We start from the raw sequence: 23,872 nt of genomic DNA on the forward strand, positions 1-23,872 counted from the left end.
CGCGCCCCTCTCTCGCGGAAAGATGTGACTCTTCCAGCATTCGCGCCTCTGGTCTTTTCTGCGACGTGGTCCTGATGCTGTGTGTCACCATGGCGCCCCATGTCAGCTCGCGTATGTGAACAACTAGATGTCACGCTGTGTGATAAAAACCTGGCGACCCAGTATGCGCTGCAGCACACTAAAGACCCTAAGGGCTTCAGTACCGGAGTGCTGGACCTTGGACGGCGTGGAGGCAAAGAAGAACCTCGGGTGGCGAAGGTCAATCCGGACGTGCAGGAATCCGAATCGCGCCCATGTTCACAGCACACGGGTCTGGCTTTGAGAAGTTTGCCAGTATACGGTTCTGTGTTTGATAGGCGATTAGAAAACCCAGCACGTTTTGATACCTTTAGCTACACTTTCACAATCTTTCACTGTTTCCCGTTCCTTGCAGTATTCGGTGTGTGTACACAGAGATTTGTCATAGCACAAATGTGGTAGCTAATTTAATTCTTATAGTGCCCCCCCACCCCACCCATGGGGGAGGAATTGAACAGCTGGCATGGATTGATTATTCACTACTCGCGCATTACGACAGTCCATATCAATATTCAGTATCTCATAATGATTAATGATGTGACTTAAAACACGACGTGGTGATCCACGCAAGGTCAGAGGGGACCCGCGGTGCCTATGCGGAGACTGCTGTCCATAACGTCCAGCAGCAAACCCACGGACACGCCAGCAGAACCGATCCACCGCAGTGACCTCGTCTGATCAATCAGACTCGTCTCAGAAAACGGGGTTCTTTACTATTCACAAATTCCGCAAAGCAGTTATTCAAAAGAAATTACCAGGCGTGTTTTTTCCCCCCATGGAAGACATTTACTTCATCTACAGGAGTGAGAATGGGACATAGCTCGTTCAATATCTCTACGCTGGTTTTCTGTGCTAATCCAGAGGAGTTATACCTGTTCAGTACAGATTAGCATATAATCATAGGGGTTTTTTCACCGTTCAGAATACTTTCTGAAAAGTCAATGATAATGATTTTTTTTTAGCGTGAGGCCAACTGATAAGAGTACTGTATGAATAGAACCTAATCTCTCATCTCTCGGCACAGCGGCAGTACTAATGTTTGAGTTTAGGTCACCACAGAATGCTTCCTGCTGTAGAATTATACAGCCCTGATCACGACGCAAGCTTCTCATTTTCATTAACTCGCTATTTTTCAGCGTTATTAGTTTCTCCGTGAGACTAGTTCTTACGTAATCAAAATAAAGCCTACAACATCATGCAATAATTCAGCTAACATGGGGTTTAGAAGGTTACATGGAGAACATAAGTCAAAATTGCATTTAGGAGTTGCATTTAGAGTAAATATCTCCACGTTTCCTACATGATATATTGCCGTGACATGAACTGTTTTCATTCCAAAATTGGAAACAATCTGCATTTTAGTTCTCTTTATAGTAACATATCGTTCATTTTTGCTCCAACAGAAGCACGGAGAAGACAATATGGAAGATTACCACTTGATGCATGCGATTAAATATTAAATGTGGAACAGATGATGTTAACTTATTTAGCAAAGCTATTAAGAACTATCACGACAATCTTGGAGCTGGTCTTAAAAGTCAAATTCAAAGCTAGCTTGACGGGGAAACTACGAAACGCTCTGAGAATATAGCTTGTGATCTCACACGTGAAGTTGTTAAGCAGGAAAACATGAATCCAAACAGCTCCAGTGGGATTTCAGAAGCAGACGGGTCTGGGAGTGTGTGTGGGTGTGTGCATGTGTGGGTGTGTGTGTGTGTGTGTGTGTGTGTGTGTGTGTGTGTGTGTGTGTGTGTGTGTGTGTGTGCGTGTGTGCACATCTGTGTGTGTGTGTGTGTGTGTGTGTGTGTGTGTGTGTGTGTGTGTGTGTGTGCGTGTGCGTGTGCGTGTGAGTGTGTGTGTGTGTGTGTGTGTGTGTGTGTGTGTGTGTGTGTGTGTGTGTGTTGGGGGGGCTGTACTAAAGCCTCTCCTGTCTTCTTTTACATTTGAGCTCTAATCCATAATGACTCAAATAGCAGTTGCTGGACTGATTGTGAGTTTACACACAGAGTGCATGATGGGTACACAGAGTGCATGATGGGTACACATATTGCACGCTTTAGCGGGTTCATTGTTGCCACTGGTAGAATCCTGCTGCTGCAGTTCAAAAAGCTGCTTTGTTGTTTGGTTTTAAAAGCTGACGCTCACATACACGTCTCCCTCTCTCCCTCTCACCCTGTCTTTCTCTCAATCTCACACACTGTGTCTGACACACACACACACACACACACACTCTCTCTCCCTCTCTCTGTCAATGTCTCACACACACACACACACACACCACACTCACACACCATGACGCCAATCACCCCACAGTTCAGAGCTGCAAATTAGACACATCATATCATGTCGGCTTCCCGCATGACCGCAAACCTTGCAAACCACCTTTACCATTCAGATCAGATTAAACGTCCACACCGCAACGTGGAGCCCCAAGACTGAGCCACAGTCTGGGGCCAAATGACTCCAAGATCAAAACAGCTCATCAGTGGAGCGCATACTGCAACAAAACCCACTTAACCGGACCAGGAAAAACTGGAGGGGCGTGGATTTGCATACATTTATTCAGTTTCTCATCGCATGACATCCATGAATGAGCACGCGTAATCTGCAACTGCACATTAGCATAGCATACATAATCACATATTAGCATGGAGTAAGATGCAAAACCAGAAAACAAGAGACTGTTTAAATGTACAAAGACAGTGGGGCATAAATAACATGTCAATCAACACTAAATCTAATTCTGTAACCTGCTACTGGGTGCACATATGACTCTTCCATGCAGAAAGAGAAAAGATTCTAAAATTGAGCTTAGCACATCGATATCTGGCTTTATGAGCTTTATTTATAACATCACAGGTTTGATTGCAGACACTAGTTAATGTCCTAAGAGTTCAACATCATCTCCGTCACAATCACCATCCATCACATCAAGTACAGGCATCGGTATTTAAGTTCCCTATTTTCAGCGGTGCCTCGCCGTTATTACATCCACCCAGAAGCCTGTCATTCATCTTCACTTGATAACATTACACGGCCTCTTACAAAATTAGAGTCTCCGCGCTCATGGTGCAGCGTCCTGAAGCCTGAGAAGTGCTGATAAGGCTGGATGGAGCTTCGGTGGCCGTAGGGGAGAGACGCCCGCAGCATTAGCGCCCTGCGGGATTCATTAGTTTCCTTCAGGGCACAAAAAATAAGGAAGATTCAAAAACTACAACAACCACCACTTCTTTAAAAACAAAAAAAAAAAAAGAAACCGCTTCTTCGTCAACACACGTTGTTGTTTGTGGTGAGAAAACCTTTGCTCGCCATTTTCCAAACTCTTCTGTGGCCAGTTGAGAAGAACAGGGGGCCTCTCGATGCAGAGCGTCTTGTGTTCGAGTCCCACTGGGGTTATTAGTGACTCGTTCTTCTAGTGGTTGCTAGCGCAGGTCTTTCAAGTTGATTATCAGGGGCCCATATATGTCTGTACAGATGTGGCCTCCTTATCTAAACTCAAACATCTGTATTTTTCTCGTGCTCATTGAGATAAATCAGGGACTGGAATAATATTTTGATGAAAATGTAAAACTGCTATGTCATCATATGAGATAACACCAAAATTTGAGACTAAATCACATTGAGTTAAAATGCCTCTGAATGTGTCTCTATCTTTCTTATCTGTCTGTCGTTTCTGCTGTGTATTCTACTTCTGAGGCACTGCTCTGGAGACTTTGGAGTTTTGCCTGGCGCACCATTTTGAAAATAAACTGCCTTCATGTTACAACAATGATCAATTTGGTATGACCTCTTGACCTCTGGCTCAAAACCCCGTAATGGATAATTACCCATCATGCCCAGTCTTCACTTCCTGCCATTTGAGAACCCACAGTTAGGCTGCCTAGCGGAGGATCAACTCACGTATTCGCATTTCTGAGACAGGTGTTCTCACCCGGCCACCTCCGTGTCCTTTAGGTCTGCTTCACTCCGCCGTTAGGAGGCATCGGCCTTTTGGCAGGAAGTGGAAGCACCCCAGTTATCCTCGGAGGCTCCGCCCCTGTCTTCTCCATCACTACCCCAAAATTTAAACAATTATCCATTAAAATCCATTATCCATTTCATCCACTCCGATTTCGGTTGGATCTTTCCTCAAGATCGCTAAACTCTGTGACGGCTGGATGGGTGCGGGCAATCCTCCATATATCTGTAGTCAAGGTTTTGTACCAAACTGCAAAAAACAATGAAGCTTTTAGTGGTGTGAGCTAGTTTTCTTTTAGTTCGCTTTGTTTTCGGAAGAAGTCAAATCTCGGTTGCTTTGTTGGGTAGACAATAGAGTAGGAAACTCATTTAAGAAATATTGAGGAATCGTGGGAGATCATACGTGCTCGTACACTGCAAAGGAATCTTATCACACAGCAGAAACCCTTCCAACAGGGCGTTCTGCGTTTGACTTCTTATCAGCTGTTTTCCTGTTTGGCTAACAGCATCTTCATCAACCACAAGGTGCACTGGTGAGAAAATGGCTTGGCTGGCATTAGACCACGGAAAAAACAATGACATCATGTCGAAGTGTTGATTGAATTTATTCCCGAGATTCCAAACTAAAAAAATGTCACTTTACATATACGCTCTCTCTCTCTCTCTCTCTCTCTCTCTCTCTCTCTCTCTCTCTCTCTCTCTCTCTCTCTCTCTCTCTCTCCAGCTGCCTTTTTAATAGACTTCATTCCCATTATGTGAATAACAGGAAAAACCACCCAGTCTGGGGAGAGTGCCCCCATCACTAAATATATATTTTTAATCATAAGCGCTGGAAGTTTTGGAACGGATGCTGATTTCATTTTCCACGAGTCTTCAGTACCGTAAGTACATCTGCATGCAGCAGAACGGAATATATCAAGTTGAGCGTAACTCACGGCCACCGGTTCAGTGTGGGGTTCCTCCTTGGGCGGGGAGTGGTTGGCAGGGAGTTGAGAGACTTGGGGGGGGGGGGGGGGGGGGATTCTGTTATTAGAACTCTTTGCTCATTTGCATGTGTCTAATAGACCATAAGCAGTAGAGTAATGTCATTATGGGAGAAAACTGAGATAGAGAAAACAAACAGGTGAATCAGATATTCAATTATAGAGTATAATTCAGAAGATGTTAAGAGCAAATTCCTTTTCTCTGCCTCTCCCTTTGCCTCTCTCTCTCTCTCTCTCTCTCTCTCTCTCTCTCTCTCTCTCTCTCTTTCCTTTTAAATGCTTGTCTCTGCTTCTGTCTCTCAGAATGCCAAAAGAGCACTGGGATAACTCCACCGCATGTCACCTACTCTGAGGGGAAGGTAGAATATGATATTCTGATAGTGTAGCGCCTTTTTTTTTTTTTTTTGCTTTGCTTTCTTTTCCTCACACACACACACGCACGCTTGCACACACACACACACACTCTCATTTCTGACAGTAGGCTCACAAAGACACTCGCAAGTAAAATGTCAGGCACTCAAAGGGAAGTTGCCCGCGATCACTCTATTGGGAACTGATCCTCCTCAACTGGTGAATTGAAAATGCATAGGAAACGTAAGGCAACATGTCAACGGTAATGTGCGAACAGCAGTTTGTGAGGGTTTCCTTCGCAGATCAGTCGCCGAAGGCGCGAGTGTCTGCGGGCGTGCGCGCGAGTGCACTTTCTTAAAAGCGATTCACTCGTTTTGGCGGCTGAATCCGGCCTTGTAATGCGCTGAACTTCCCGAGTCTCCATGACTGTCTGGAAGTGGGTGTGACTATGGGGATCAAAGACAGGCCTCTGTCGACTGCACAGGAGACGTCTCCGTGAAACGTCTTAATGGTCCTCACCCTGCGTGGTCTAGCGTTCCTAACAAAATCACCCACTTCTGTCCCTCCCTGATCTTTGCCCTATCCAGATAGATAGATAGATAGATAGATAGATAGATAGATAGATAGATAGATAGATAGATAGATAGATAGATAGATAGATAGATAGAGACAGAGCAATAGATCTGGAGAGAGCTAGAGAGATATAGACAAAGAAAGATATACACAGAAAGTGAACTAGAGATGAACAAAGAGAGAGTCAGAGAGAGTGAGTAAAAGAGTGACCAAGGTGTCTCGACGAGTTATGATTCAACAGGCGTTTCAAGACGGGTCAAAGTGTCGGCCTCACCCTCAACCAGGAGTTACTAGCAGAATAGTCAAATTCTCGTGCAACAGTGTCACCCGTGGCAGTGAATTAAAAACACCAGCCCGCGCATGTGTGTCCTGAATACACACCTGCCTCCCCTCCTCTGTGAGGAAGGACGACGCACACTCATCATCCTCTCACGGGTTTCCCCCTCCCCTTCCCCTCGCAGGGTTCCTCTTTCTTTCTGCCCTTTGTTTTTTTTTTTCTCCGTCACGATGAAAGAAATGCATTTCCTCCGCTTCCTGCGCTGCCTGCGTCTTTTGTTTTGGCCCAATGGTCTTACCGTCCCGCCGGGCCGCGCGGGTCCAATGATGCTGAGTGTTTTATGGCCTCGCCTTGGCAGGGAGAGGAAGGCGCGTCGGGCTCGCATAAAGTCAGACAGAGAGAGAGGAGCCAAAACTACCCACAATGCATTTCCTGCTGGACTCTCTTCAACAAGGTCATCAGTGAAGCATTTCTGTTTTTTGCGCAAGGCGAGCTAACTCTCAGAGTCGAGATCGGGGGCAGGGAGCGTCGGGGGGCAGGTACACAGGGGCAGGGACGGGAATGCGGGGGCATTTTTACTTACTGTTACACAGGCTCCCATTTACGGGACTCCCACGGGTAAAGTCTGATTACTTCATGTCCTTGTAGGGCCTTGTGTTTATAGTGTGGTCTGCACTTGTTTCTTGGGTGCCGTTGTAGCACAACATCTCATTATTGAGCTCCTTGTGAGCTCTCTTCAGCATGCCGGGAGAGACTGATTAGAACAGCACGGCGAAGATTCGTTTGACCAATTAACGTATTTTTTGGTCGTGCACTTTCCTCTGTGGCATCGGTTTTACATCTGCGTTTGTGTGTGTGTGTGTGTGTGTGTGTGTGTATGTGTGGTGCAGGCGGAGGCCTTCACGCCGAGGGCGTGACCGGCGAGCTCGGCCGATCGGCGTGAGCAGCGATCTGGCTTCCCGTTTGTTCGTCAGCTCTCGTCCGCTTCACGAACGTGTCGAGGAATGAAAAATAGGCCACGCCCACGCCCCAGCAAGGGGACAAGGGTCTGGAGAAAGTCCCGCCCACCACCTGCTGCTGCCCAGACTAACTTTACATAATTAGCATATCAGCAGTGGGGTCCTCGGATAGGCTGTCCTTTGCTTCTGATCTTACTAAGAGAAAGAGAATCATTGGTGGAAGCACTAAAGACAGGATTCATATGGAACAAAGCTGTTTGTGACATCAAGAGAGCGCCTACTTGTTAGAGTAGAGAGGACGGATGTTCTGCCTGCTAAAGGGAACGGTCAGCCATGATGTGCTAATTACTTACTATGCATAACGAGGGGGGAGATTTAATGGAGCGTTCCTTGCACAGGCAATCAAGGAAGCACCTTGATTTATTGGCGAGGCTCCTACAATATTTCATCTTCTCTTTTCTTGGCAGCTGCCTTCATGTGTGTGTGTGTGTATGTGTGTGTGCACGTGTGCGGTTTTGTGTGTGTGTGTGTGTGTGTGTGTGTGTGTACGTCTTGGATCCTGTCCATTTATCTGGCCACATTTTCAGAGGCATGTCAGAACGATATCGACAGTCGGCCCAATCTGGTGGCCAAGTGCAGATATTGTGCGCTGTACACATCCTGCTCATTCAGTTCTGGGAAATTGCTCTCTTTGAAAGAAGCCTGTCATTATTTTGTCACGCTGTGTCCCGAGTGACATTTACAGCAAATCTGTCCACCAGCTAAAAGACACAGAACGGGCTGGTGCAAAGTCATGGATGTGGGCTTTTAGTGTTTCAAACAGAACGCTGCCCGAGCATTGTTCTCTAAACATTAGGCTGCTAAATGCCAGCGTCGGCTCAGATTAACCACCAGAACAGAAAACCCTCAACTCATTCAGAGAGAAGAGAGAAATCTCTAAAAAAGGACAGTAGAAACAAGTTGTTGTAATAATAATAATAATAATAATAATAATGTATTATTTATGTATTTATTTATTATTATCATCAATGTTGTTATTATTATTGTTTTTCATCTTTTTATTATTATTACTATTATTATTTGCAAGGCATGCCCCTCAGGACCAAACAAAAGCCCTGTAATACACTTGTATTGTTTTGGACAGTAGTGAAACAGCCGAACCGCAAGACGCGTTTACACACGCAGACTTGGACAGCTAGCTTGTCTACGGGCACGAACAAAGCACCCAACAGTACATTGTCAGCATATTACAGTAGATGGTGAACAGGAGCTACATTTTCTGTTTTCTTTCTTTCTTTTTCTTCGTTTCTTCCTTTGTCTATTTCTTTAAATGCCATTCTGCACACTTGCCATCTTAGACAATTCTAAAAAAAAAAACACAGACACACGCACAGACACAGACACACACACACACACACACACACAAACAGTTCAAAGAGCTGCAGCGGCACTACTCGAGCCGGGCTTTCATCTTCCATCAGCCGACCCTCCCCATCAGCAGAACCGTCCCGCCACCAGGCCCAGCGTTCACAAAGCTCTGAAAAGAACGTGAAAGCGTGTACGGAACTGCAGCCGCGTTAAAAGGCTCACAATGAAGCAATTGCGAAATAAGTGCACTTCATTCAAATTGATTTAAATCCTGAACTGAACGGACACAGTACAAACATCCCGGGATTCTGCTGGGATTGGCCGATTGAGGTACTATAATAACCATTTCAAATCTCAGAAGTGCACGGTGTTTTTTCCCCACCAAGCAACGCTCGGCTGCTGCACGGGCTTAAAATCCTGGTGCACCAGTGGCCTGCAAAACAGAGCTGAAGTTGACGAATGACGCATCCACGTGAGCCCTGGACGAACCGTCCCCGATAGATTCTGGGGGATCACATGTCCACAGGAAGTGGCGATACACTTACTGGAGAGGAGGTTGAGCATGTCAGAGAAATCTTAGACAGCTTCCTGATGGAGTTCATTTTTCCTCCCACCGGCAGCTCTTTGTAGCATTAAGCAAAGACGTCGCAAAACAAATGAGGGCCCCATGTCCCTCGTGGCTTGCCGTCACGGCTGCTTTAAAGATTAATACGTATCGACAGGCTGTGGATGTCACGCTTGTGGCTGTCTCTTGTTTCATTCCTCCTGACTGACTTGATTTGAGTGCCTGGTCAGACGAAACCCATACCGAACGGACCCGAGGAGAAGGCGTAGTACCACAAAACTGCTGTTTATACCCCCCCCCCCCTTACCCCCCAAGCTGGAGTGTCTGGGTCCCGGGGTGGGTTTCTCCATTTCTGCACAGACAACAGTGGTGGTGGGCCAGAGGCCCTGGGGTATAAGGGCAGAAGCGGAGACCCACGACCCACGAGGCCGTGCGGAGAGGAGCAGCGGTGCGTGGGCCCTCCACCTGCCTCTGAGTGACGGGTCCATCACCTGTTGGGATTCTTTTGCGTCATCGTAGTCGTCCTGTGCAGCTGGCATTACACACTGACTCATTTCTTTGTCACACCTGTACCGATGAGCTCCGGTCCTGACAGGCCGGTGTGAGAACTGAGAGACCATTCTGACTGAACAGTGGTGACGGTGGCGCGGGTCCGCGGGCGGGTGCAGGCAGGCGAGGGGTTTGGAGTCGGAGGGGCGGCCCAGTCGGGGGACGGAGGGAAGACCCAGAGCGACAGCTGCCAGCGTGAGGAAGGGACCGAGCTCGGAGCCCCCAGCACGGTGCTGAGGAAGAAGGGAGTCTGGTACCTGATGAGGTACCAGTCTACATCCACACAGAGGAACTTCAACAAGCCAATGCTTACATTGTCTTATACACACTAATTCCCCATAAAATGCACACAGCTCTGGTGACAAACACACACACACACACACACACACAGGCACAAACACACACTCCTAATCACATCACTCCACCATCGTTTCTACACCTATATCTCAGTACTGTCCACTGGCGAGTAAATGTGTCAAGAGTTAGGCTCACAAGCTACTGGGTAGAGGTGATGTCACATAACCATCACTAATGGCATGACAGGGTGTGGGGGAAGGGGTAAGTGGGGGGAGGGGTCTTGGTTGTGGGAGGGGTCTTGTTGGGGGAGGAGTCTCTGTTTGGGGAGGGTTCTCAGTAGGGGAAGCAGATGACCCGGCATCTTGAGAAACACAGCACAGGGGGTTAAGTCAAACAAAATAATGACGATCTTAAAAGCCTTTTGTTTTTAGTAGACGATGGAACATAGAGACGAAGGGATAAATCTTAGAGAGAAGAGAGAGAAATCTTTACTCCCAGTAAATAAGGGATAAAAACGGGGTGGATTTGGTTGGCCTACTGTATGTGCGGCAGGATGGATTTGTTATTACTCGCTGATGAAGCTAAAGAGGCCACATGAATTGAAATGAGTGTTGCCTTCACCCAACAAATATGCTATGAAAAGAGAGAGAGAGAGAGAGAGAGGGAGAGACAGAGAGTGATGCTTTACTCAACCAACACTTATTTACGTTCTAATATCGGTTCCTCTCAGAGCAGGAGGCTTCGTGGGTTATCCAGCCCTCCACCACTCGGCAGGACACAGAGGAGTAAATATTGACAGGCTCCTGACCTACCAGCCACAAAATGCTTATTGCATTGTCTTGCACCGCGAAATGAGTTTGTGTATGCCATCAACAGCAAGGTGCCGCAATTTCCTGAGCCTGCATGAAGCGGGCGTGCGGGGTGTGCAGGGCGTGCGGGGTAGGCGGGCGTTCAAGTTTGGTGAACGCACTTAGGGTACGGGGTGCTTCTGTTTCCGTGCTGAAGGCCACGGATCGGAGGGTTAGGACGTGGTTTCCCGTCTCAACGAAGGAAGAGACGTTAAAGTTTATCTCTGGCACCAGGTGATGCCAGCGAACTTGTTTTTCAATGAAACTCGGCGTGGTGAAGAGTCCTGTGAAATTACATCACTGTCGGGCACTGTGACTTGGTGATATTTGTGAAAAAATAAGATGGGAAAAAGCAGGAAAATAAACAGTGTTTAGTGTAAACAAACGTAGCCAGGAGCGGCATGCCCTGTTAGGAGGCAGTAGGTGGTTGTGAAGGTTTATAAACAGTTGATGAAAATCAGCCCCTCGGCCCATCAGCATATCAGTGGGGCTAAGTAGACTTCCTAAACAGTGTCCATAAGATATTCCTGCCTATTCAGGTGATCCAGGTAAGAAGAATCCTGTGAGTTCATCACATCCTGACTTAAATCTATGAGCCATCAGAAAAGGATTAGAGCATGGACTTTACAGGTTAGGACCTGAATTATATTAATACACAGAAGAAAGTGTTAGGAGGATGTGTTGATCCTGAGGTGAGATTTTGTTCAATTCTGGAGTGAGCCGTGTCAACACTTTTGCGACTGCACGGACGCTGTACACCTAAACCGGGCCTGAGTCTCCTGGTGGAAACGAGACTGTGGGCCCCTCACAGGATAATGGCAAAGTCATCCAGGAGAACGAAGGAAGTATCTGGAGGGGAAGATCTGAATCACATCTTTTTCTGCTCCTCCCACCCGCTATACTACAGCGCATGGGGTGCCGTAAACACCAGCGGGTTCGGGTCGCAGACCAATGTGGCACCAAATTAGAATGCTGTGCTCGGCAGCGTGGGAGCAGACCGGGGCGTCACATTTCCACCGGACATGCAGATTACCCCCCTGGCCGCTTTTCGGCCAAAACGAAGGTAGCCGGAGGGCCACGGGGTTCCGGGTCGCGTGGCCGGCGGGTGAACATTTTCTGGTGTAATCCAGGCGCCGGCAGGAAGAAGAGGCTGCAGGCGCTGGCCAATTCCACCTTCTGAATCGGAGCTGACGGGCAGGTCCGGAGGCCAACGCTGACACATCTTTCGGTAATTGGATCCCAAGACAGACATGGCAAGTTCTCAGTATTGTGGCATTTTCTGCTGCACTGAGGCATGCGGTGACCAGAGAGGAGAGGGCAGTGCCCACGAGCAGTAAATTAACACCTGTTCATAAAAATACAATGGACATAATTAATTACAGTCCCCTGCGGTGCAGAAACCATCAGTTAGTTTTCTGGAGAAGTGACTTTTGATGTTCGGGAGCTTGTGTCCTCGAGTGAACCTCCAAAGGGATTATATTCTTCCCTGAACACGGTGTTCAAAACCTTTCCTCTTCGTAATGTACGAGACACACATACCTGTTCTTTCTTCAAGTGGTTTACATGGTTGGCATCTGAATTTTTGGACCCATTCATATGCAGTTAACTCTTTCGATGAACGAGACGACACGTGAACTTCAGAGATCTTCCAGCATCTGACTGCTGAGATTGTAGTCATAGTTACAGAAGCCATTGTTCCAGAAGGCAAGATGCTAGTGAAGGCAAACTTCAAAGGGTACCACAGAAGAAGCAGTTAGTACTGAACAACTTCTGGCAGCCTGGAGATGATCTCAGTGGGATCAGATCGACGAGGGAATGACCCCCCCCCCCCCCCCCCCAATTGAAAGTTCGTCTAAAGAAAGCAGAGCTGTTCCTGGATCCCCAAGCACTTTTGGCGAATCGTAATGAGGCCGGCCTGTATTTCGTCAAACCCCTCAGTCGGTGAGAAAACGAAAGACAGGCGTACGCTGCACGAGACAAAATGCCACTTTGTCCTTCGTCACATGGGAGAGTTCTCAGTTAAAGGTGGGGGGCTTTTCTAAGAGTCGACATCTGGTAGGACTCTAGTCCACACGGTGAATCACGTTCCCATCAAACATGACAATCTAACAGCTAAAAGCCAAGGCTGTACTGTTCAGCTTTGTGGAGCTAAAAGACATCAATGAGTGATTGTTCTGAATTTAGAGCTATTTTTTCAACGAGAGTTTATCTTCTTGGAGTACAATTATTTCAGACAATAAAAGCTAAAAGCTAGCCAAACTCTCATTCAAAAGCTAATTATTAGACACTGTCTTGGCATAAAAATAAAGATATCTTTTAGAAGAAATTTTGAATAGTTCTATGAAATAATGAAGTTAACCAATTACAGTAACTTTCTTCCCAGTTCAATTTAGCTGTATGTGTTTAATTAGTGGCCGCTGTGGTCTGGCTTTCAGGCGGAATGGCCAAACCTGAACTCAAGGATAGCCCAAGATCTCTGGGGAGTCTCGTCTTTCTTGCCATGTTCTTTTTCACATTTAGATGAGAGTCTCTCTCCCTCCCTCCCTCCCTTTCTCGATCTCTCTCAGAAATCAGATGGAAAAGGGTACTGGAGGGGGCAACATTTTTTTTTTACTTTGTTCTCCATTAGAAGCAGGGGCAGCGTGAGGAGAGGTTATCATGGGAATTGCAGATACACAGGTAGGATCTCGCTCTTAAAAATGGAAACCCGCAGACCTGCACTCCAAATCTGGAAGCCTTCACCAGAAGCCTCATTAAAACTCTCTGCCACCAAGGAATCAACAGTGCTATCGAGGTGCGTTCCAATCCAAACACAAGGGAACTTCTCTCTGCCTGGAGGGCTCTATAGGACTCACGCCCATGGGGGCCCATTCTATCACCCACAGTGCGCCTTTTTATTTTAAAAGTGAAATACTCTCAGGATGGTCACAAAGGACCTAACAGGAGATCTTCTACAGTATGGTGCATGTGGGTATCCTCCTAACGAGAGGCCTGGATTGATTTCATCTGCATTTGGAAGGTAATGGTTGAAAGAAACAAACAATCAATGCAACGCAAGCTGTACCTCAAACAATCAATCCAACGCAAGCTGTATCTGTAATAAAAGAAGTGCTGGGTGTGTCTTATTTAGCAGGCTGTGGGCTACGGAGGTTGAGTTTTGATGTTAGGTGGTGTGCACGCCTAAGGTATATTGCATCCTCTATGGATTTAATTATCCCACAATCCACTGCATCTCAATTATGTCTGGGGTATATTATTATTATTTTAAAGAGACCTACAACTGACAGAAAGAATTTGTCCTTGGATAAATTCAGATCTCAAGTTACTAAGATCTGATTAACATTATCTGATATAACATGACGGTAGATGGATCATTTCAGGGACTTTCCTGGCCAGATGTCCGCAGCCAGGCCGTCTAAACTCGCAAGGAAGCTGGGTGACATTTTTTGTGCATTACTTTCTAAATGTATTTTTACATTAGGTGAACTTGGTTGTTGGTTGTTCTTTGAACACCTCTCTCACTTCTAGCGCACTGTTTATTCTCAGCTGTCACACGTGCGGGGGGGCTGGGAGCAGCTGCAGACGCTAACTCAGTCCTCCACGTATCGTCTTGGTTCACGCTCACTCTCAGGAGAAGGGGGCTGTTTTGCAGGAGGTTTGGGGCCCCATGTCTGCTGCTGCATTGTGTTTTTTTGTTTGTTTGTTTATGTGTTTATTTATGTTTTTAAATGAGGCGCAGCAATGGAGATTCAAACCATCTCTAAAGTTACTTGTAAGACAGCAAAACAAAGCAGATTCTGTGCATATATCATATTGAATTTTAATAAAGGAGACGACAGCATATGTTTATCACAGCTGAGAGATGAATTAGTCATAATAGTCTTCCATTTCCTATATATGTAATGACCTGTTTTTTTTTTTTACATAATTTTATAAAATTACATTTATTTTGAAGTGTTCTGGGCAGGAAATAAATAGAGACCAATAAGACACAACAGTGCACGCTAATTTAGTCACGGCAGGTGTGTACTTGAACCCTAGGAGTCAAATATTACAATGAACTCAACTGGATGTGCTGAGTAGAACACTCAAGCCGAAATTGACTTCTATGTTCTGGAGGTCCGTTACCTCCTTCCTTCCTCGGAAACCAACCATCTGCTCCTTTGTCTCCTTTGTCTCCAAGCTCTCCGTCAATAACATAATCTTCACAAGGCAAGTGTGTTGGTCTGCGCGCGGGAAAAGCCGCAGAAAGCCGTCGTGCTAAGCGAGCGATCTGTAGTGAGATTAGTGCGCTGAGCACGGCGAGAGCGTGTGTTCGCAAGCCTAAGGGGGACACGCCCACCGGCCGCACAACAGCGCGCACGCTTGGTGGCGTGGCCGAACCGGTCCCAACATGTGCTGAGCTGGTAGACAGCACCTGGACGGGTTTGTCCGGAGGGTTCAGGCGGGTCATTGGTTTCGCCAACGTTTGTGGGTTTGTTGCTGACTTGTCTCATAAAAAGCCTCGAGGCGCACCCCTGTGAAAATGCACAATGTTAACAACACCTATTAATGTAAACCAGCTAATACCACGAGATCTCTTTTTTAACTGTTCGTTAAGTACGTGTGTAGAGCTGGTTTGCAGAATAAAGACCATTGTTTGCCAAGTAAGAAAGTAACCTACACATCTGGACTTGTGCTGAGTTCCTGAAGTGAACTGACCTCATAAGTGCGAGAAGCACCTGTGCTGTTTCCTTTCCCCGGGCTTTATGAGCGCCGAGGCGGACCGCTGGGGCCAGAGGGGGCGCAGATTATGAGGCAGCCCTGAGTTCTCAGCTGGGGAAAGTCGATCTCATCCAGCGAGGAGCTCACATGTTTGAGCAGCTCAAACATTCTCCTGCCATCTGTAATTGGCAGCTGTGAAGATTTGGAGTGGAAACCTCTTCGCCTCACGGGCTTGCATGGGAGCTAGGGTGTGAGGGAAGGGGGGAGGAGCAGGGGGCGGGGCAGGTGGAGGAGGGGCGGGGCAGGTGGAGGAGGGGCGGGGCCTTAAGGCAGTCTGCCCTAGCGAACCCATCACGCGCGCGTATGTGCAGAGGTTGGCGCTTCCTCGCTCTGTGACCGCAGGCCGGGCTGATGGCGTCTGCTCCGTGCCACCTTCTCATTCGCACTTTCGTCACTTCTGATTCGCGCCGTCGTGTCCTGTGGGGAGTCGCAAGCGCTTCCTCCGCCAGTGGCGTCCGTGCCATTTTGAAAAACTTCACGCAAATTTCACTTTTTAAATTCGATTTCCTTTGAAGTCCGACGCTTTGAGTCCGGCTCCCTCCACCAACCCCCCCCCCCCCCCTTAACCTTTCTTCCTGTCCTCTTCCAACTCCCCCTGTTGTGTCTCCTCTCTCGCTCATATGGATATACCACAGAGGCCACATTAATATCATTTCTGAAATGAAATGTAAAATGTATGGAACACCCCTGACTCGCGAATTTCTTCCTCTCGCTTTTCCAGTCAGGCAATCGATAGGAAGCAAATTACAGCGCAGCGAAGCGAGCGATTTTAATCTGAGACTAAGTATTCTGCAGTGGATTAGTCTGAGATTCTCACCTACCTCCAGCCCTCTTCATGAAATATGGATAAGGCGGAGCGGGAAGATTATGAGAAATAAAGGCATTTTCCATCTCCCATCTGCCCCCCACCTCCACCCCACCTCCACCCACCTTTAAAAACCTGCTCTAAAATGAGAGTTGGGTACTTTACAACCAGCCGGACTCTCTCCCTACACAGCAGCTGTGGCCGAGACTCCTGGCCCTGGTCTGAGCGCTGGATTAATTAGGAAGGCCCCCCGCCACGGTGCCTTTCAACACCTTCATGCAGTCAGCCGTCTGCGGACGAACCTGCTCTCCACATTCTCTGGAAAATGTCATACAGCCACTGTCACAGGTGGCACGAGAAAAGGGATTTTTAATAAGAGTGAACAGCAAGAAAACAGGCCTATAAGATGTAAGAGCCCAATTTCAATGATGCAACACCGTCAAAAATTCAGGCATATGCAGTTTCTATCTTTTTTATTTCAGAAGAAGTGTGTTCATAATATGTATGTGGAAATACAGAATAATTTAATGTCACTAGACCTTTCAGTTGGTAAAGCTTTTAAAGGTGCACACGGAGTCTGTGATTAAGTTAACTTAAAAATTACATTTCGAATCCTGTCAACTATATGGTAGGCTATGTTCTAAGCAGCACAAATTGCCTTTGCATTGCTGTGGTTATATGTGCGTGAGGTGTGTGTGTGTGTGTGTGTGTGTGTGTGTGTGTGTGTGTGTGTGTGTGTGTGTGTGTGTGCGTGCGTGCGTGCGTGCGTGCGTGTGTGTGTGTGTGTGTGTGTGTGTGTGTGTGTGTGTGTGTGTGTGTGTGTGTGTGTGTGTGTGTGTGTGAAAAGTAAGAGCTGTGGCAGACTGTTGGACTGAAGTAATTCGACCACCTACATCAAGCCATCACTGTCACATTTGACAGATGTTCAGTCTTCCTGGCTGTGAAACGTTTCAGATGGACTTATGATGAAATAAAAATAACGGAAAGCACAGAGGAAATAGCTTCTGCCTCGAGACCAACTCCGAGAAACGCAACTAAAACTGAATTAGACCAATCACCAAGTAATGCAACACGGGCACTTCGCTAAAATTAATCAATTTCTCCCTTTAAAAACGCGATTAATTAAAAGTGAGGATTCGGTGAGGAACATCTTTGTCTGTTAATGCCCTTCAGAGCTGTGGATAAGAAACATTGTGATTACAATTAGAGGCGCTATTGTCTTTAGGAAAATACAGCTGTGTAGACTGGATCGATGGGGATTTAAACGGCTCCGCGATGAGGAGGAGGATAATCACGGCAATCAGCCCGTCGTTACACAGCTAATTCTGCTTTTCGGAAAGGTCCTCGACATCCCTACTGCGGGGCTCTGCATATTAACGTGTTTTCTTCAAATCGTGGAGCAGGTAATTTTATTTAATGCTTCGAGGGAAACGCGCCGGCGTAAACAAGCTTGTTGGGAGGTTGCCACGGCTAAACCGATTATAACACGTTTCTGGGGGGGGGGGGGTCTTCACACACGATCGTTCTGTGTTCACACGTGGTGGTGGGGGGGGAGGCTACCTGTCCACTCATCTAGACCGACAATGTCCACAGCTAGAGTAATGAATACCAACAAGAAGTGTAACGTCATAGGATCCCGCAACAGCGTGGGTCAAATGATGCGGTTGCGAAGACAAAGGTCCACGCTGCGCGTTTCGCCGGTAGCGCCGCCTCTCTCGTCCCCGTTAGGCGCGTGATCATCAGCGACGCCTCGCTCCGTTCACCGCACAAACCTCCGTAGTCATTCCCCGCCGGTGCAATTGTCTGCCAGAGCTGTTCGCACAAGCTCCCGACAAAGCCAATTTCCAGATATCCTATATCAAATTATTGTGATACTGAAATGAGTCCAAATTGCAGTGCCTTCGCACTCATTACACACAACCAAATTGGGTTGTTCATTCTGCCAGAGGAACCGAAAAAAATGTGTAATTAGGATAGTCAGAAATTATAGATGTTGATCTGATGTTAGCTACTGTGAACAATTAGTCACCTAAACAGCTTAGCATTTAGGAGGAAAAGAGGTTTCTTGAAATGGGCTGGGTGCACCATTAGTTAAACACATTAATGCACATAGTCTTTTTCAGTTACACCCCCTGAAGTCTACTGTGATTGATCTCATTTAAGAGAGCCAAAAAGTGGTTGTTCTGTTGGGTTTTGTCTCTTTGGTCTTGCGCTGATGAACAGTCCGCTCGTGCCACCTCAAACTGCTGCCTAGGAATCAATACACTGAATCAATCAAGATCTCAGACTTCCTGAAAGTGACCGTCGCCCAGGGGCTCACGGCTTGGCGCGAAGACCTTGGCTGAGACACAACGTGACACCCCACAGCCCGTGGGTGCCCGGAGGTGACTACACTTTAAAATACATACCCAACTGCTAATAGTAATGACAATGGGCTAATAATGAAAGAAAGTTTGTCATGGCATGTCAAGATAAATTTATTGTACTACAAGAATCAAATTTTCCATCCAGAAAGTATTCAAGCGGCTATGAAAGGTGCCCAATAGCCCAATAAATGTATTGGAGGAAAAATGTGAACCTCAAGATTCTGCAATTAAATACAACAAGTGAGTGAAGTGATTGTAACTGGCCAGCAATTCATCTTTTTTTTTTAACCCAGTACGGTGTCACTGATACAATGGTCTAAAGTACAATAAAAGGTTTTATTGTAACAGGCAAGTTAACATGAAGTCTAGTGTCTCACTGAGCCAATACCCAACTGACCTGCTCACGGTCAGTGAGCCTGAATACACATGTCTAGAGCCAAGCATTGGGAATTCAGTATGGGCCATTAGGATTGCAGACAGTCCCATGTTCCAGAATCTTAGGGTTAGGGTTAGGGCCAACAGATGCGGACAGGGGTTAAAGGTTATTGGTGAACTAAACCCGGCTGGATCTCCACCGAAACCTTTACAGGACTGTGACCAGAGCTCCATCTGCAACCTTCCAAAATCACTAATGCACTCCACCAGCTGCATAAATGATGTAAACACGCTCACACACAACGTTTTTAAAAAGGGCTAATTCACACAGCGCCACACGGTGCAGATACATAGAAGAGGAACCCTGACGTGAAGGGAGAGGTCATCGTGCTGGGGTTTGTGGCATGATTTCCAGCCATGAAAATTCACTGCTGTTGGGGGGGGATATAAATCGACCTCGATGATGAAATGTACACAAGTCACCCGTCTCTCAATCTGCGGCTGTGACCACCAGTCCCGCGACCTTAATTAGCTGTGTTCATGGACTCCCATGAACTCATTAATATGACTTTAAAGCATATCCATTTCATTTTCCACCATTTGTCTCCTCCTGCATTGCTCTAATGACATGCTAAGCAGGCTGTAGCAGACAGAGAGAGAGAAAGAGCAAGAGAGAGATAGACAGTGAGAGAGAGAGAGTGAAAGACAGGTGGAGAAAGAGAGGAAAAAATAGAGCAAGAGATGGGCAGAGAAAGAGAGAGAATGCAAAAAAGAGCTAGAAAAGAGAAGGGAGAGAGAGAGAAAGAGAGAGAGCAAGAAAGATTAAATGCCATTATGACCGTATGACCAAGGGAGAAAAATTCTAGTGACAGAGAATGTACTTACTGCTCTTTGTCCTTGTGAAATCCTCTGCAATTAAGGCTCGAAACCTCCCAGTTCCCCAGGATCTTTTAATGTTGTATAAAACATGACTTTCCGAATGTATTTAAAGCATTGAAATTTTTTGCTATGTTTAATCAAGTTATTATTTGCTGATGACAGAACTGAAGCTAACTGAAGCTGCTACTAATGGTACCTTAGAGAAATCCAAAAGATGAAGGAATTCAAAGCCAGTTGATATTTCATTTCAGGACCTTGGATAGCTCCCATACATGTCACTCTAGCAGTGGTAAAGCAAAAAAAAAGTGTTTGATTAGATGCACAATCAAAACAAATAAAACAACAATTCTAACTAAAGCTTTCAATAAATGTTTTTGTAAAAATACTCATCATTCAAAACCAATTTCCTATGGTCCATATTCTGCATAAATATGAAAAAAGCTGATATCTAAACCAGCCTTCATGTCCATCATTTTAAACAAAACCTTCATGATGTCAAATCAACATTCATGTGATGACAAACCACAGTAAAGATTTTCACGCTTCCAGTATGTATACGTGATACATAAGAAACAGAGAAGGTGCGTGTGAACACGTGACTCATATGCCAGATGGACGTGTAGATTCACTGACATTAAAGTGAAAACTGAAACACCAATTCTGGTGCATTTCTCTCTGGTACTGCCTTCAAAAGGCCATGGGGAAATGGATTGGGGGGTGGTGAGGAGGTGGGGGTTTAATGAACTGTCCAAAAACCCTTCTGAGGGTTCTGAGGCTGTGGTTGCCACACCCCCCTCCCTCTCTCTGGACAGAGGTTGCCAAATCCCTCCCTGTTGCCAAAATCCCTCCCCCTGGACAGTTGTTGCCAAATCCCTCCCTGTTCCTCAGCTGCTTCCCCAGATTGAAAAATTAATTGAAGATAAATAAGAAAAAAATATTGAGAAGGAAAACCGTCACTCGTTTTGAGCAGGTTTCTTGTGATCTGGTTGCCAGGTGACAGGGGTTTGAACAGGTGTCCAATCAGAATGCGAGGCCTGCCTCTATGAAAGGACCTCTCTGTCAGTCCAGTAGTAATGAATAACTGCTACCTCTATATCAAACAAGATGTCACAGGCCAGTTAATGAAATTGCTGTTTTGAATATTTCATACTAAACAGCCCATTATGTGTTCAACACAAGCATGAAATTGAACATAAGGAGGGCCGAGGTGCCTTTGAATTATATTTTCATATCTTCATCTTCATATCTATCATAGCAAGGCCCTCACACGTCTCAAAAGCGCAAATTTTTTGTCTTGTTTCTAAAGATCGACACCCCAGCACACAGCTGCCAGTGGCAAAGGCAGGAGGGTTTGTTCTGTGTTTCATCAGCATTTCCCGGGTGGTACATCGAAAACGTCATTGGTGGTCATACCACCGCTAAGAGGCTTGAAAATGTTCACCGTATAGCTGCATTAAAGACACCGATACATGGTATTTCTTGGTATTGATGAAACAACACGTTTTGTAGATTTCCAGAGAACTGATTTGATATGTAAAGTAATGCACCATATACATTTTCACCATGTGGCAGACGCTCTCATCTTGAGTGACTTACATATTTATGAGACAACATGTGTTCCTTGGGAATCAATGAGCTTGGTGTTGATATAGCACCTTGCCCTAAACGTTCTACCAGGAACACATTAAACGTACATGGAAAATACAGACGATGTCCGACAAGGAGAATCCCCTGGGCTCTGCTCAACCCACCCACATCGCGATCATTTGACACACTACAATTATTTCCTTCGTTAGCGTGTGTTGTTGTAGGAGCAGACGCTGCCTCTTCACTTCTCCGCGTGCTCCGCGGAGAGACGCGGACTCTGCTAGCAACCTTCGGAAACGGCAGCGTCTGGCTCCGCAGATGCTCGCCTGAATTCCAGCCTGCCGTTCCTCCGAAGCTGGCTGACCTCGCTCGCTGCCTCTTCTCTTCAAGGCGCGGCCTTCTCTCCCTCCGCCTATCCTGAAATTACGGATAATTCATTGAAAAACTCTCTCATGCACATTCTGTCTCTCTAACCCCTCCCACACTCGTTCCTGCACTCTCTCTATCTCTGTTTCTCTCTCTCTCTCTCTCTCTCTCTCTCGGTCACTCTCTCTCTCTCTCCTCTGCTCTCTATCTTGCTCTCTCTCCTCCTTCCCTGTCACAAATAAAATAATGCAACTCGCCGGGCTGAAGGCTGATGAATTGAGAGCTAGGCATAAATAAAGAGAGAGAAAGCCAACAGGGCCGGGTGCCGTATTCCTCGGGCGAGAGCCGGGAAGGGGGGGTGGGGATTTGGGGGGGGGGGGGGGGGGTGTTGAATCGTGATTCACGACTGAGAGTTGTGTGGCCGCCTCAGACGGCCCAGTCATCCCTACGTGACTGTGTGTGTGTGTGTGTGTGTGTGTGTGTGTGTGTGTGTGTGTGTGTGTTCACAACAACAATCAGATGTGAGACAAACACGGCATTGTTTCTTACCCTTCCGGCGTTCGGCTCTTTCGTTGGACTATTTTGATCGGCGATAGGCGACGGGTTTGTCAGGCAGAACGTTACGGTTCACCAGAGTGGGCGGAGTTCCCGAGGTGGGAGGGGCGGGGTTCTGCAGCTGGGCGCCGTGCCTGAGGCTCCGCCCACTACCCCTTCCCCCAGCCGTGGCGCGACTGTGCGAATCGCACCACCAGCGGGCGTCGGAGTGGGCGGGAGCAAGATGGCGGCGGGTGTCACCCGGCTAATTTTGTTTGCCTCGGAAGTCTCGGCGCGGCGTGCCGGGATGATTACGGGGTTACGATTGTTGTTATCCGGCGAAGCTTTGTGTGTGCCCGCTGTCAGCTTCAATTATCACCGTCTGTGGCGCTAAATCCGCACCCAAGCTGTGCACGCCCCCTGACTGCCTTATTACGCTTAAAAGAAAATCCATACACATCAAGCTCTCTTTGTGTCTCACTGCTCTTCTCCAAGCTATGGTGGAGGGCCTCTATTGTCACCGTACCGCCCGGGTCAGGCAGGGTCCTCCACGTAAATTGATGCTGCTTTTCTCGTCGGGCGTTCTTTGTGTGTACCCGTCAGAAAGAAAGCACGAGGGGATTAGGCTACGGTTCAAGTGGACATTTTTTTTTCATAAGGTGGTCTGGAAAAGCCATCCCCACGAACGGAGCAAGCTCTCCTGAGCTGTTTGTGGTCTTGATGTTCGTAGAGGCATCTCGTGTTTGTCAACGGTCAGAGATCTCAAAGGGGCGGCAAGGGAGTGCGACTGGTTGATTTAGGTAGGGTGGTTGATGTGCTGGTGGATGGGGTTGGGTGGTTCGTTGGGTGGTTGATGTGCTGGTGGATGGGGTTGGGTGGTTCGTTGGGTGGTTGATGTGCTGGTGGATGGGGTTGGGTGGTTCGTTGGGTGGTTGAGGTGCTGGTGGGTGGGGTTGGGTGGTTCGTTGGGTGGTTGATGTGCTGGTGGATGGGGTTGGGTGGTTCGTTGGGTGGTTGATGTGCTGGTGGGTGGGGTTGGGTGGTTCGTTGGGTGGTTGATGTGCTGGTGGATGGGGTTGGGTGGTTCGTTGGGTGGTTGATGTGCTGGTGGATGGGATTGGCAGGATGGATGAGGTGCTAGTGGGCGGGGTCGGTAGGGTGGTTGAGGTGCTGAGGGGTGGAGGTGTGGGGTTGGTAGGGTGGTTTAGATGCTGGCGATGTGCTGGTGGGTGGGGTTGGGTGGTTCGTTGGGTGGTTGAGGTGCTGGTGGGTGGGGTTGGGTGGTTCGTTGGGTGGTTGAGGTGCTGGTGGGTGGGGTTGGGTGGTTCGTTGGGTGGTTGAGGTGCTGGTGGGTGGGGTTGGGTGGTTCGTTGGGTGGTTGAGGTGCTGGT

The sequence above is a fragment of the Brachyhypopomus gauderio genome, chromosome 2 (genome assembly GCF_052324685.1).
Source record: "Brachyhypopomus gauderio isolate BG-103 chromosome 2, BGAUD_0.2, whole genome shotgun sequence".
In the NCBI taxonomy this organism is placed as follows: Eukaryota; Metazoa; Chordata; class Actinopteri; order Gymnotiformes; family Hypopomidae; genus Brachyhypopomus; species Brachyhypopomus gauderio.